At 41.4% G+C, this 14,438-nt stretch overlaps 1 protein-coding gene and 1 pseudogene across 5 annotated transcripts in view; both read right to left on the reverse strand.

Annotated features, from left to right (window-relative positions):
- The window catches only part of SGIP1 (SH3-domain GRB2-like (endophilin) interacting protein 1), a 329,295-nt gene that overhangs the window by 285,748 nt on the left and 29,109 nt on the right, over window positions 1–14,438 (reverse strand). The gene's annotated exons all lie outside the window — the stretch shown is intronic.
- LOC102855815 lies at window positions 8,486–8,938 on the reverse strand (annotated as a pseudogene).

Consider the following 14,438-nt stretch of genomic DNA (forward strand, 5'->3'; position numbering starts at 1 on the left):
GAGCACACTGGAAGATAAAATGACACACAGCTGCTAGTCTAGAACACTGCATATACTAGGCTCTTGGGTAGATCTATATAAATGGTGGGACTTAGAATCAAATGAAACTGACTATGATTTTCCAAAAGCAACAATAAAGCATCACACACCAAACATAGAGTCTTTCCAGTGCAGAGTGCTATGAAATTGCATATGCTGCATGCCCTCAAAGTTGGCCTGCTCTCTGGATAAAATTAACAGTGATTTCCCTTTTTCCCTTTATATGTCCCTTTCTCCTTTTACTCCTTCCCCTTTTGGACATTTATACACATCTTGCTATATTGTTATATTTCTATTTCCCCTATAATGGTCTTATGCAGTATTTGTCCTTATGTGACTGAGTTACTTCACTCAGAATAATGTTTTCTAAAGTTTCTCATGTTACATAGTATTTTACAAATTCATTGTTCCTTAGTGCTGTGTAGTATTCTATTGTGTGAATATACCACAATTTTTCAATCCATTTGTTTGTAGATAGGCATATGTACTTGAATGAAACACAAAGTATGTGAATGATTGCATGTAAAACAATTAAAAAATATGTATAAAAATTAATTTAATTCTTAATAAAGGATAAATGCAGTTGTTTCCAAGTTCAGAAAATGTTTACAAGTCTGTAGAAAGTGTTATTGGAACATGGCTATGGCCACTTGCTTTGCTTGCTGCTAGGTACTGTTTAAGTAAGACTCATAGTGCCCCGACGAACAACATATCTGAACCCTGTCCTATCCTGTGTCATCTTCACAATCTCTGACACACATAAGCTCATTGCTGAAGTGACTGTGTCAACCTACCTGCTTGAAGATATTCCGCTCCTTCACCATCCATTGCCCTTCCAAAGCATGATGTCCCTCTCCAAGGAATAAGATCTCCGAGCAACATGTTCAAATATGTGAGACGAAGCTTCATCATCTTTGCCTTCAGGAAGCACTCTAGTTGCATCTTCTCCAAGGCATATCTGCTTGGCCTTTTGGTGATCCATGAGATCATCAGCACTCTTTTCCAACACCACAATTTAAATGCATTAACTCTACTGCTGTCATGCTTAGTCATTGTCTAGCTCTCAGATGCATAGCAAGTAAATGAAAATACCATGACCTGATTCAGGTGGACTTTAATCATGTCCACAACTGCTGTTATTGTTATGTGCTGCTGACTCATTTGCAACTCATAGTGCCATAAACCTTGCTTGCTCTATCTTGTGCCAACCTTATTCTAACACACGTATCACTATTATTCCAGTCACGAGCCAATTCATCTCATCGAAGGTCTTCCTTTCTTGCACTATTCTTCCACTTTCCAAGCATGATGTCCCTCTCCAAGGACTGGTCCCTCTGTGCAACATGCCCAAAGTATGTCAGATAAAGATTCGGAATCCTTGCCTCCAAGTAGCAGCCTGGTTTCACCCTCTCTAGGGCAAACCTGTTTGTTCTCCTAGCAGTCTGTGGTATATTCAATACTCTTCTTCAGCACCACAGCTCAAAGGCATCAATTCTCCTATCATCCCTAGTCACTGTCCAGCTTTCTGATGCATAGCAAATAATGGCAAAGATTAAGCACACCTTAGTCTCCAGATAGACATCGTTGCTCTTCAGAACTCTGAAGAGGCCCCTAACAGCCGACTTTCCCAATGTAATTCGTCATTTAATTTCCTGGTTGCTGATACCAAGAGTGTTGATGGTAGAGCCAAGGAAACGGAAGCCGTTAACAATCTCAATCTCTTCACCATAAATAATGATACTATTAATTGGCCCAGTGATGAGAATCTTTGTCTTCTTGATGTTGAGCTTCAATCCATATATAAGGCTGAAGTCCTTGACCTTCTGCAGCAAGAGCTTCAGGTCCTCCTCAGTTTCAGCAAGCAGGGTTGTGACATCTGTGTAACGCAAATTGTTGATGAGTCTTCCTCCAGTCCTGATGCCGTGTTCCTCTTCATAGAGCCCAATATCCCAGATGATCTGTTCTGCATATAGATTGAAAACGTATGGAGATAGGACACATCCTTGGCATACACCCTTCCCAATTTTGTACCATGCAGTGTTTTTGCACTCTGTTCTGACAACTTCTTCCTGGTCCAAGTATAGGTTTTGCATAAGCACAATCAAGTGTTCTGGGATTTTCATTCTTCTCAGAGGTAGCCACAGTTTTTGTGATCCACACAGTCAGATGCCTTTGCATAGTCAATGAAATACAGAAAGACATTCCTCTGGTACCCTCTGCTTTCAGCCAAGATCCATCTAACATTAGCTATAATATCCCTAGTACCATGGCCTCTTCTAAACCCAGCCTGCACTTCTGGCAGTTCTCTGTTGAGGTGCTATTCCAGTGTTTTTGGTTCTTTTTGTTTTGTTTTGTTTTTGGATATTTTTCAGCAGAATCTTGCTTGAATGTGATATTAATGCTATTGCTCTACAATTTTTTCACTCTGGGAACAAATATGGATCTCTTCTAGTCAGTTGGCCAGGTGGTTGTCCTTCAGATTTATTGGCACAACTTGGTGAGCACATTCACTGCAGTGTTTGTTTATTGAAATATATCCACTGGTATGCCGTCAATTTCTGAGGCCTTGTTTTTTGCCAATTCTTTCAGAGCAGCTTGAACTTTGTCCCTCATCACCACAGGCTCTTGTTCATACATTGTTTCAGAAAATTCTTCTTTGTCTTTTGGTACAATGACTCTATACTCTTTCTATCTTTTAATGCCTCCTGGATCATTTAATATTTTGCCCAAAGTATCCTTAAGTATTGCAATTCAAGGCTTAAATACGTTCTTCAGTTCCTTCAGCTTAAGAAATACTGAGTGAGTTTGGCCTTTTTTCTTTTCTGACTCCAGCTCTTTGCACATTTCATTATACTTTACTTTGTCTTCCTGCACTGTCCTTTGAAATCTTCTCTTCAGCTCCTAATAATAAAGGGTGACATAAATGCAAAGGTGGGGTGGGCAACAGAGAAGAAAGATAAGAAGTTGAAAACATGGACTTAGTGACAGAAATGAAGCTGGAGACAGAATGATAGAATTTTATGCAATCAACAATTTATTTATTGCAATTACTGTTTATAAGAAACATAAACACAGGCTGTACACATGGATTTCACCTGATGGTATGTATAGGAATCAGATAGATTACGTCTGTGGAAAGAACCGCTAGAGAAGCTCAATATCAGATGTGAAAACTAGGCCTGGTGCTGATTGTAGAACAGACTCCACCTACTCATATGCAAGGAAAATGAAATAAAATCCATAGGAATCAAAATTTGATCTTGAGTCTATCTCACTCGAATTTAAAAATCATGTCAGGAGAAGGTTTGAGGCCTTGAACAGTAATGAGCGAAGACCAGATGAGTTATAGGAGGATTTCAAGAATATCATCCATGAAGAATACAAAAGGCCATTACAAAGACAGCGGAGGAAGAAAAGACCAAGATAGATTTCAGAAAAGACTGGATGTTGCACTAAAGCACCGAGAAGCCAAAACAAAGTGAAGAAATCCAGAAATTGCTCATGATTAGCTCATGGTAAATATGACTATGATAAACCACTCATGCTAATAAACATCACTTGCTCATTCCTTCACACGCACTTACCAGATTACTGAAGAGCAGCAATGTCAGTCTGGAGACCAAGGTGCACTTGATCCAGGCCACAGTCTTTACAGTTACTGGCTATGCATCAGAAAGCAAGGCAATGACTAGAGATAATAGAAGAATTGATGCGTTTGAGCTGTGGTGATGGAGAAAAGTATTAACTATACCATGGACTGCCAGAAGAACAAACAGGTTTGTCCTGGAGAGGGTAAAATTAGGCTTCCCCTTGGAGGCAAGAATTCTGAAGCTCCATCTGACATACTCTGGGAATGTTGTAAGGAGGGACCAGTCCTTGAAGACAGACATCATGTTTGTAAGTGTGGAGGGACAGTGCAACAGAGGAAGAACCTCAAAGAGATGAACTGATTCAGTGACTAGGTTAATGGGGGTTTGATGTGTCAAAGAGAATAATGTTGGCTCAGGATAGAGCAGGGCTCAGAGCTGTTGTACACAAGGTCAGAAATGACTAGATAGCACAAGACAACAACAACCACCAAGTACAAAGCACAATGACAGTTTCAGCAACACAAATTTAATGAAAGAAAATTACATCCTCTGTACTCATAGAGTTCATAATTCAGGGAGTAAAAAAGCATGCAAATATATACAGAATATAAAGAAGCAGATAGTTATAATAGAAGAACCAAAAAAGAATGCTAAATTTTGAAATGGGATACAAAACTTGTGTTTTCTAGAGCTTTGTAAAGTTCTAGATATACATTAACTTCAGATTGTACAAACTTCATAAACAAGGTGAAGAAGCAATCTGTTCTAGGATACCACAATTTGAGTTTCTAGTGAAGGATTAATGCAGGATTAGGATATACTGAAAAGAATTAAGTTATATTTGTTATGTAAAGAAGCAAGCTATGGGTAGAATGGAGCATCTTTACACAGGTCACTGTCCTGATATGATGTAAACATAGTTTCCCTCAGGTATGTCCTACGTCACTTTTTACTTTCCAGTGAAAGACAAAAGGAGAGAACAACAGCTGAGAGGGACTTGATTGAATTGAAGACTAAAAAGTCTTGAGTAGAGTGTATTCTTTGGACCTGAGGTCTCTGTGCTGAGACTCTCCTAGACTTTAGAAAGAGTGATGATGCAAAGATACATGGGAATCTACAAAGAACACTGGGCCCACAGATGTTGAAAGGAAACAAGTATCTTCTCCAAGAAGCAAAAGTGCTGACACTCTGAATTTGGATCTCTAGCAGCAACAACAAGAAGCCTGGGAAAATCTGCTGTCAGGAACCTCTCCAGAGTTCTAAGAAGTAGCGATGTCAGTCTAGAGACTACGGCGTGCCTGGTCCAGGCCATGGTATTTGCAATTACTATGCATCATAGAGCTAGATAATGACTAAGGATAACAGAAGAATTGATACCTTTGAGTTGTGGTGCTGGAGAAAAGTACTGAATATACCATGGACTGCCAAGAAAAAAATAGGTCTGTCTTGGAGAGGATGAAACCAAGTTTCCCTGTGTAGACTAGGATCTTAAAGTTCCATCTTACATACTTTGGGCATGTGGCCAGGAGGGACCTTGAAGGAGGACATCATGCTTGAAAGGGTGGAGGGACAGTGCAGAAGAGGAAGACCCTGGATAAAATGGATTAACACAGTATCTGGAGCAATGGGGGTAGGTGTGTTGGAGTCAGTGAGACTGGCTCAGGATGGGTCAGGCTTCAGAGCTGTTGTTCACAGGATCACTATGAGTTGCAGGTAACTCAATGGCACATAACAACAGCAGCCTCCTAAACAGTGAGAGGATAATTTTCTATTTGTTAAAGCCATCTGTTTGTGGGTTTCCTGTTAACAGTAGCACCAGATAACTAAGATAGAGTTGAAACACATACATTTGTCTATAGGAAAAATCTCTTTTTTCTGATAAAAAATACTTCCAAAGTTCTTTTTCTTATTTTACCTTCTCTTCTATAATCATCTGTCCCAATCCCATTGCCAAAAGTACACTGTTTAAGCAAAATGACCCATCTGATAGTTATGGTCAGAGAATGTTTGGCTTAGTGTCCAAATAGATACTAAAAAAAAAATAAAATAAATGGAGAAATGTGTATTAAACATTAGGCTCCAATTAAACATGAAAAAAGAGAAACAGGTTATTTTATGCCTTCCAAAACTCCAACAAACCCAGGCTCTTCAAGCACTGAATCCAATTAATCTTATGTATTGGATTCTGAGGCAGCCTATGTTGGACCTTGACAGTTGACTGATTAGCACTGTTCACCATGGGGAATGGGAAAATCCAGCACAATGCCAGGCAAATTGTTATGGCTATGTTATACTCATTTAGACAGAAATCTAAAGCATTTAGTAATTTCAGAAGTAACATGTATGCTTCAGAGAAAGGCAGATCACACCTTTGACACATGGATGTGGATACAGAAGTCAGCTAGGTTTATTCTATAATTGATCCCTACCTTGAACCACACTTTCCTAAATGAGTGACTGGTAGTCACACTTCAGTAAAACTATAAATAGCTCCTTTATGTTGAACTGTAGAGCACTGTATGAAACTTGAATGCTAAACTGGTAAATATCTGATACTGTTTTCATTGATTATTCAGCATAAACTCAGAAAGCATCATTTATCTAATGACATTCCTTTAAATACTTGACATTCATATGACCAAGACGACTTGGGCTTGTAAGTGGACAAAAATTATGAAGTTTGAATAAGCAAATGGAAGAGGGTTTGAAGTATCTTGTTTAGAGATCATTTTCTGCATCGTGGATGCACTCACCTTTTAAACACCCATTCTGATCTGTACACTCATTTGGACTGGGTTCAGCTGGCATCAGAAGTAGGGCATCTTTCACAAATCATCCTGTGACATGTGGGTGGGGGAGGGGGTCTTGGAACCTTGGTTTTAAAGGTACCAGTTACACATATCCAGTGCCACGCTGGGCAAAGAAGCTGGGCATCCAGCCTGCCTTCCTCTATTTCCATTGCAAGCCTGGAAACAAGCCTGTCTATGCTTTTGTGAATCTGAACCTACATCAGGTTGAGCCAACTCAATCAGTGGGGAAATACAAATGCCCACTTCATTTTTATTCAGCTGACCAGAGGCTTGCAGTGAAGAGCTTCCTTGGACAGCATGCCAGAGAAGCCACAGGAAACAGGGCTTCCTTAAAGAAGGCACATCCCGCTGTTAGCCACAGGGCATTGCAGAGGGCAGGAGAATATGCTTCAAAGGAAAGAGAGGAAATGCAGCAAGGGCAAGGTTGTTAGCATGTGTGTCCAAACACAAGCAGGGATATTTATTAACATCCAGGAGAGTATCTTACAGGGACAGGAGAAAAACCAAGGAGCTGGACCTGGAGTTGTTCATTCCTAATAAAATGATATTGTGACCCATTGGTGGTAGGGGCTGACTTAAGAGTTTTGTTTGTTTTGTTTTGTTTAGGGATTAGTCTGGTGATATAGTAACTATTTCCCCCTTGTCTTACAGTGACATGAGAGGTGGTTATGTGTGCTATCAGGCCAATTCTGACTCATAGCATTCCCTACAGGTCAATGTAGAACTACCCATAGGGTTTTCTAAACTGAAATTTGCACTGAAGGAGATTATCTAGTCTTTTCTACCACAGAGAATCTGGTGGGTTCAAACTGCTGACCTTTTAGTTAACAGCGTAGTGATAAACCATTTTGCCATTAGGGTTCTTTGACATGAGCAGGTGCATAGTATAATGCTGAAGAGCCTATATCCTGAACCAGAGGTCCCTTACTTTGAATACTGCGTTAACTATTTGTCTAGTATTCTGATGTTGGGCAAGTTACAGTACTTAAGCTCTCTGAGGCTCAGTTTTCACATCAGTAAAATGGAGACAATATAGTACCTAGTTCACAAAGTTGCAATGGTTCAATTACTAAAGCACTCGTAAATCCCTTCGAGCATAGCTTGACAATGGTTCAGGCTAGAATTAAGCCTATGTGTAAAAGTAATAAACCAATTCAGACCTTTACTTTCACTGATTTTAGCCTTTCTTATTGTTGTTGAGTACTACAGGGTCCAAACCCACTTGACCCGACCCATAGCTGTGCATTCTTCTCCCTCAAAGCAGCTGGTGGCCTCGAACAGCATGCCTTTAGGACTGCAGTGCAGCTTCTTGCCACTAGGTCACCAGAATTCCCTTTCTTGAGTGGATGAAAAACAAAAACAACTCTCTGACATTACAAAACTGTGCTGCTGTTGTTTGTTGTGTTCTGTTGAGTCAGCACTGACCCATAGATGACCCTCCACTGGGTTTTTTGAGGTAATAAATTGCACGGGAGATTTCTCATCTTCCTTCAGTGGAGTGGAGCCATAGAGCTTCTAATCAGTGGCCAGGGGCAATAGGGAATTCTGATATGCATATAGGTTGAGGAAGTCAACAGATACTAAGCATATAATATGTGCCTGGCACTGTCCTTGAGCTTAGAATACTCCGGTGAACAGTAGAAGTGGGCTGTTTCTGTGCTTGGAATGGGCCCTGAAGGCTTTCAGAAGAACTAAACAAAGACAGCTGCAGAAAACATCCTCAAAAAAGATTCAGAGGTAAGATAAAAATGGTAGACATGAGACAACACAACATTTCATTTGGACAGTAGTTTTCCTGCCTGCTGAAGACCAGAGAATTTTTTTTTTTTTATTCTTGGAAGAAAATAACTTTATACTTTATTTAGTTCAAGTAATTACACATCACAACTAGCTTAAGGAGGCCCACACAAACACCAGTTGGTTCTAGTGACATCATCTCAGTCACCAACAGATTCTAAAGCAGGGTTGCTATGAGGGATGGACAAGCGCCGACGGGGGCACGTGTACCAGTGACAATGTCACTATTCATTTTAGTTTCATGTGGAGTTAACGCAGTTCCCGCGCTGCCCGGCACTGCTTCAGCACCTCCATGAAGCCCTCGCAGAGGCGGAGGTCGCTCTGGTTGTTGGCACACTCCATGAACTGCTTCATCTCGAAGGAGCAAGGGCCAGCCTCCACCTGGGATGCCGACTGGTATGGCTCCTGGTAAGTAATGTCAGGCCTGGCTGGCTCGTTACTGCCTCCACTTAAGCCTCCAGTGATAGCATGGCCCAGTGTGTGCCCAATGACAGAGCCCACGGCCACACCAGCAGCCGTGGTCGCCATCTGGGCCATCAGGCCAGGCTGCCGGGGTGCGGCTGCAGGGGCCCCAACTGCAGATTGTGGGGCCGGGGCTGGCAGCTGAGCTGCCGGTGCTGGCCGGGGAGCGGCTCTCATCTGAGGGGCCCGACTGGCCGGAGGGGCCATGCGGGAGGTGCGGCTGCGGCTTCCACGAGGCATCGTAAGTTCGCGGAGGAGATTCTTCCAGAAGCACAAAACACTGAAGTCCGACTGCAGTGATCGAGCCAAATCAAGACCAGAGAATTTAAGACAACAAGTGAGAAAAGGAGCAATAATGGTTTCTGACAAGAGCAGGAAGGGAGCAAGTGTGTGTGAGCAGGACACATACCAAGAGCTGAAATGTGAATCAAATAGCACCAAATCCATTTCAGCCTTACATTTATGGCGGTGGCAGCAGGACCAGGAGAGCCTAGTATTGAGAGACATTTTAAAGAAAGAGCTGATAGTCCTGAGTGGCTGATCGTTGATGTCAGGTGCTATTCAGATAGCTCAGGCTCACATCGACCCAGTGCACAACAGGTGCCTAATCAAACCATGAAAACAAAGGAGGTGAAGATTCGAGGATGATATTATATCCCCCTATCCAGCTGTGATCATTAAAGCTTTAACGTGGCTCAAGACATAACGTCTTTATGATGTATCAGTTTAAAGGTTGCTGGAACACCACTTCCCTTCTCACTGATAATTTTATAAATTAACAGTATCTTAAGCAATATACCAATACAGGGACCAGGAAGCAGTCCTCACAACAGAGCAATGAAATACGGCATGGTTCATGGATGCATCCTGTCTCCATGCCTTTTCAATCTATATGCAGAACAGATTATTTGGGAGGGTGAGCTTCATATGGAAGAATGTGGCATCAGGACTGGAGGAAGACTCAACAACAATCTACATTACGCAGATGACACAACTTAGCTTGCCAAAACTGAGGAGGACCTGAAACGCTTGCTTCAGATGGTCAAGGACTATAGTCTCCAATATGGATTGAATCTCAACATCAAGAAAACAAAGATTCTCACCACTGGGCCAAATGGCAGCACAACAGATGGGGAAGAGATTGAGGTTGTTAAAAGCTTCAGCTTGTTCAGTTCCACAGTCAACATTCTGGGCACCAGCAGTCAGGAAATCAAAAGACACATTGCACTGGGAAAATCTGCTGTCAGGGATTTCTTCAGAGTACTAAGAAGCAATGATGTCAGCCTAGAGACTAAGGTGTGCCTGATCCCGGCCATGATCTTTGCATTTATTTGTGAATCAGAGAGCTGGATAATGACTAAGGATGACAGAAGATTTTAACCCTTTGAGTTGAGTTTTCAGCATACATGCACCACCAAGAAAACAAGTAGGTTTGTCAGAGAGAGAGAGTGAAACCAAGTTTCTCCTTGGAGGCTTGGATTTTGAGCCACTGTCTTATATGTTTTGGGCAAATGGCCAGGAGAGATGGGTCCTTGGAGAAGGAAATCACACTCAGAAGGCTGGAGGGACAATGCAGGAGAGGAAGACCCTGGATAAGATGGATTGATACAGTAACAGGGGCAATGAGGGCAGGTGTGTCAAAGTCAATGAGACTGGCTCAGGGCAGGGCATCCTTCAAAGCTGTTGTACAAAGGTTTACTATGAGTCGCAGACAACACCATGGCACATAACAACAATAACAATCAAAATCCAACACTAAAACCTAGTAGCAAAGCTGGAATGAAATTTCTAATCTAAGGTCTCTTTTTAATATTAGCCAAGATCAAAGTCAGATTATCATGGAAAAAGTACAGCCAGGTTCATGTTTAAATTTCCTGTACAAACTACAGGATTGTTACTCTGCTTGTGCCTTGGAGAAAATATCTATTCTCACCAGACACTGAAAAACCTCAACCAAAGATACTCAACTCAGTAGACTTCAGTGGTGATAAAATTCTGTCTCTTCTGAACTTGTCTCTACCTTCCTTTAGACTACAGGGAGCACCTTTACTTCTTATGAAATTACATTAATTAACGGATTGAGGCAACATACACTAAGTGACTACTAGATGAGAATTCCTGGAGCCATGTTGGATTCCTCAGAGGCATGGCTGAATGTAGAAAAGTGCAGTTGGTTTGTACAGGGAACAGGATAGGGTGTGAGCTGTAATGGGACTTAGAGGCAGACTTGCAGGCAGCTGCAGCATGACACAAGAACACGAGGTCTTTTCACACACATGAGATGGACACTCCAAAAGTGACCACTGACAGAAGTGCTTCCAAACTCAGAAGCCCACTCTAAATTCAGAGCTGGAAAGGAACCCAAAGATCATTTTGCTGAGTCCCATCATTTTACACTTGAGGAAACTCACCCCCAACATAAGATGATATAATAAGGAGCACATACATCAGTGTGCAAGGTGGTTAAGATCACGGATGGTGGAGTCAGAGCTTCATCAGTTTACTTTCTTCAGTCTCAATTTTGAATATTTTGTTTTCAAAAGGGAGATGATAATATCATCTTCTAAAGACACTGGGTGTAACAAATGAAATATAGGCAGTCCCTGGGTTCTGACAAAGACCTGTTCTTAACTGTGTCTTTAAGTCAAATCTGTAGGCAGCTGGGACAGGTGGGCATGGTTCTTTTTTAACCTTACTTTGGGTGTAATACAAAAGACTCCTGGTGGTTTGGCTTGTTAAGATGAGGAAAAAAGATCTACAGGAGGAAGGTGAGATCATCTGCTTCCATGAAGATTTACAGCCTTGGGTGTCTTACAGGGCAAATCTATTGTCTTCAACAGTCCCTATGTGTCAAAAAAATCTACTCAAAAGCCATGGTTTGGTCTAGATTTTGTTTAGTGCAAGAATAAGTGTGAAGGGTCTCCTTCCGCCATCCCCCCCCCATGTTTAAAACTTTCTCTTACAGAAAGTAAAATTTACTGTGATAAAGAATTGCTTTTCCTGGGGTAAGGATCTTTCTTCTTTGTAAGGGCTGAGTCATTACTCATTACTCTCAACCAAATGTTGCAATTTCCTGGTATAAATTACCTGCTATTGTGCAAATAATTAAAAAAAAAAAAGATTGCTTAGGTGAGTGATGGCTGTATATCATGCATTGAGTTACTAGTGTTGGACATACTGTGGATTGCCAAGAGAATAAACAGGTCTGTCCTGGAGACGGTGAAACCAGGCTGCTCCTTGGAGGCAAGGATTTTGAGGCTCTGTTTCACATACTTTGGGCATATGGCCAGGAGGGACCAGGCCTTGGAAAGGGACATCGTACTTGGGAGGGTAGAGGGACAGTACAGGTGAGGAAGACCCTGGATTAGATGGATCGAGTCAACAAATGGAGAGACAGAATTAGATCTGTCAGACATGATGAGATTGGTTCAGGAGAGGGCAAGTTTCAGAGGTAATGCACATAGATAGGGTCACTATGAGTCACAGGCAACTTAATGGCACATAACAACAACAACTACTAATTAATTACAGGATCCCGGTGGTGCAATGATTACATGTTTGATTGATAAACAAAAGGTCAACAGTTCAAATCTAACAGCTGCTCCAAGAGGACAGATGAATAGTCTGCGCCCATAGATATTTATAGTCTTAGAAACTCTACTGAGCAAGTCTACACTGTACTATAGGGCTGTTATGAGAAAGGGTCAATAGTAATGATTTCTTCCTCACAATAACTCTTTGAAATATATATTGGTATTGGGATATTGATTCTGAAACTGAAAAAAACCAAGTCACAAAGAAAAGAAGCAAACTGCTCAGATCTGTGTGGGCAGTGGTTGAGAGGTTAAGAATCTGAAGCTCAAGGGGGCTCCAGTAGCCTAGTGGCAAGAAGTGGCACTGCAATCCCCAAGGTACGTGGTTCAAATCCACCAGATGCTCTGCTGGAAAAGGAGGGCCCATCTCCTCCTGTACCAGTCAGATCTGACTCAATGGTACAAAACAAGGGAAAGAATTTGAAGCTAGAAAGCCCAGTTTAAAAGGCTGTTCTTTCTACTTACTGGTGATGCTATAATGTTACCTAAACCTGCCAGGATAAGAAGGCAGGGAAGGCAGAGAGCATGAACAGGACTACAAAAAGCAATAAGTTCAGTGAAAAGCAGGTGAGAAAACAGGTGAAGAGCTTTGGGAAGAAGACAGATAGTGTAAACAGTACAAGTACAGTGCATAAAAGAGGGTGATGTGGGACGACCCTTCCCAGGAACACCCATCCCAGGAAATTGTGCTTGTCAATCCATTCAATACAAGGACTGTCCAAAGGCACAGTCAATGCAGGTTTAATCAAGAGCTCAGCTAAAGTGAGGAGTGAATGATGAGAAAGTCCCATCCAATCAGGTCCAAGACCATAGGGGCAGGGACACAGCAGACCAGTGTGACTCTGTCACTTCCTAGGGTGTGTGTGTGTGTGTGTGTGTGTGTGTGCGCGCGCATGCGAGCCTATGAGTGGCCAGGAGGTTCCGTGTCTTCATTTGTCAAGTGAGATTATGAATAACTGTCATGGAGGTGTGAGCAGATAAAGATATTCCACATTTTAAAATTGCTAAATTATGCCTATTGCCAATAAGATGTCACCAAGTCCATTCCAATTCATGACAACCCCATAACAATCGCATGTGGAAGTATGTTCCACAGGGTCCCTAATGGATGATTTTCTTTTTCCCAGTGGTAAATCACCAGGTGCCTCTGGCTGAACTTGAACCTCCAACCCTCTGGTTAGCAGTGAGTGTATTTTCTATGTAAACTACCTGGGGAGCTACATATAAATAATAATATAAAAATACCAACCTCGAATAACTATAGTTCATCCTTAGAGCATTCAATTTCACCCTCAGATAACCTGAAGAGTTGGAATTTTGCAGGCCTGTGAGATGCACCTGATGTAGAGTCTAACTCTATTGCTGTCTGTCCTGTGTTGACTAAAGAACTTGTGACAGGAACAAGAATCACAGTGCACATAATAAAAAACCAAACCCAACAGTACCTAAGGGCGCTATTTGCATTTATTGCAGAGCAAATAGCATAAGTGATCCATGTTGAGTCTATAAATTAATCTGGAGAGAATCTACATATTTTTACACATTTCCAAAGTGTACATTTTATCATAGCTGTTGAGAACTGAGCATCTGTGAAAATATTAAAATCAAAGGCAGCATTGGGCCTTAACTACAATGAAGCTATTAATGTGAGTTTGGGAACTATAACCCTTTCCAAACCACACAGTCTGAATGACTATTTCTCATATTAAATAAAAGTCAATTGATGATTCACTTGCCTCTGAAATGCTATAAAATAAAAATGCTATTATAATCAAAACTAGGAGTTGTGCCCAATGGGTTTTTAAGTAGAAGAGGAAATAGATTTCCCATTGTACCATAGGAATTGCACTGAGTCCTGAAGAAGCTCTGCAAACTTCTCTGAAAGGTCCAATGCAGTTTATTCCATTTAAGAGAGCACACAATGTCACACGAGCCTTGTAACTCAACTGTGGGAAACTGACAACCAAGCTGATTAAAAACCAGTCAGAACAAAGACATTGGGATAATAGTTCTGTGACCTGTATAATCATCTACCCTTTTCTTAATTAAGATACAATTTTTATGGTTGACTCTGGAGAACATTATGCTGAGTGAAATATCCCAGTCACAAAAGGACAAATATTACATGATGCCACTGTTGTAGAATG

The sequence above is a fragment of the Elephantulus edwardii genome, unplaced genomic scaffold (assembly GCF_000299155.1).
Source record: "Elephantulus edwardii isolate Elephantulus edwardi_28Jun2011 unplaced genomic scaffold, EleEdw1.0 scaffold00005, whole genome shotgun sequence".
NCBI lineage: Eukaryota > Metazoa > Chordata > Mammalia > Macroscelidea > Macroscelididae > Elephantulus > Elephantulus edwardii.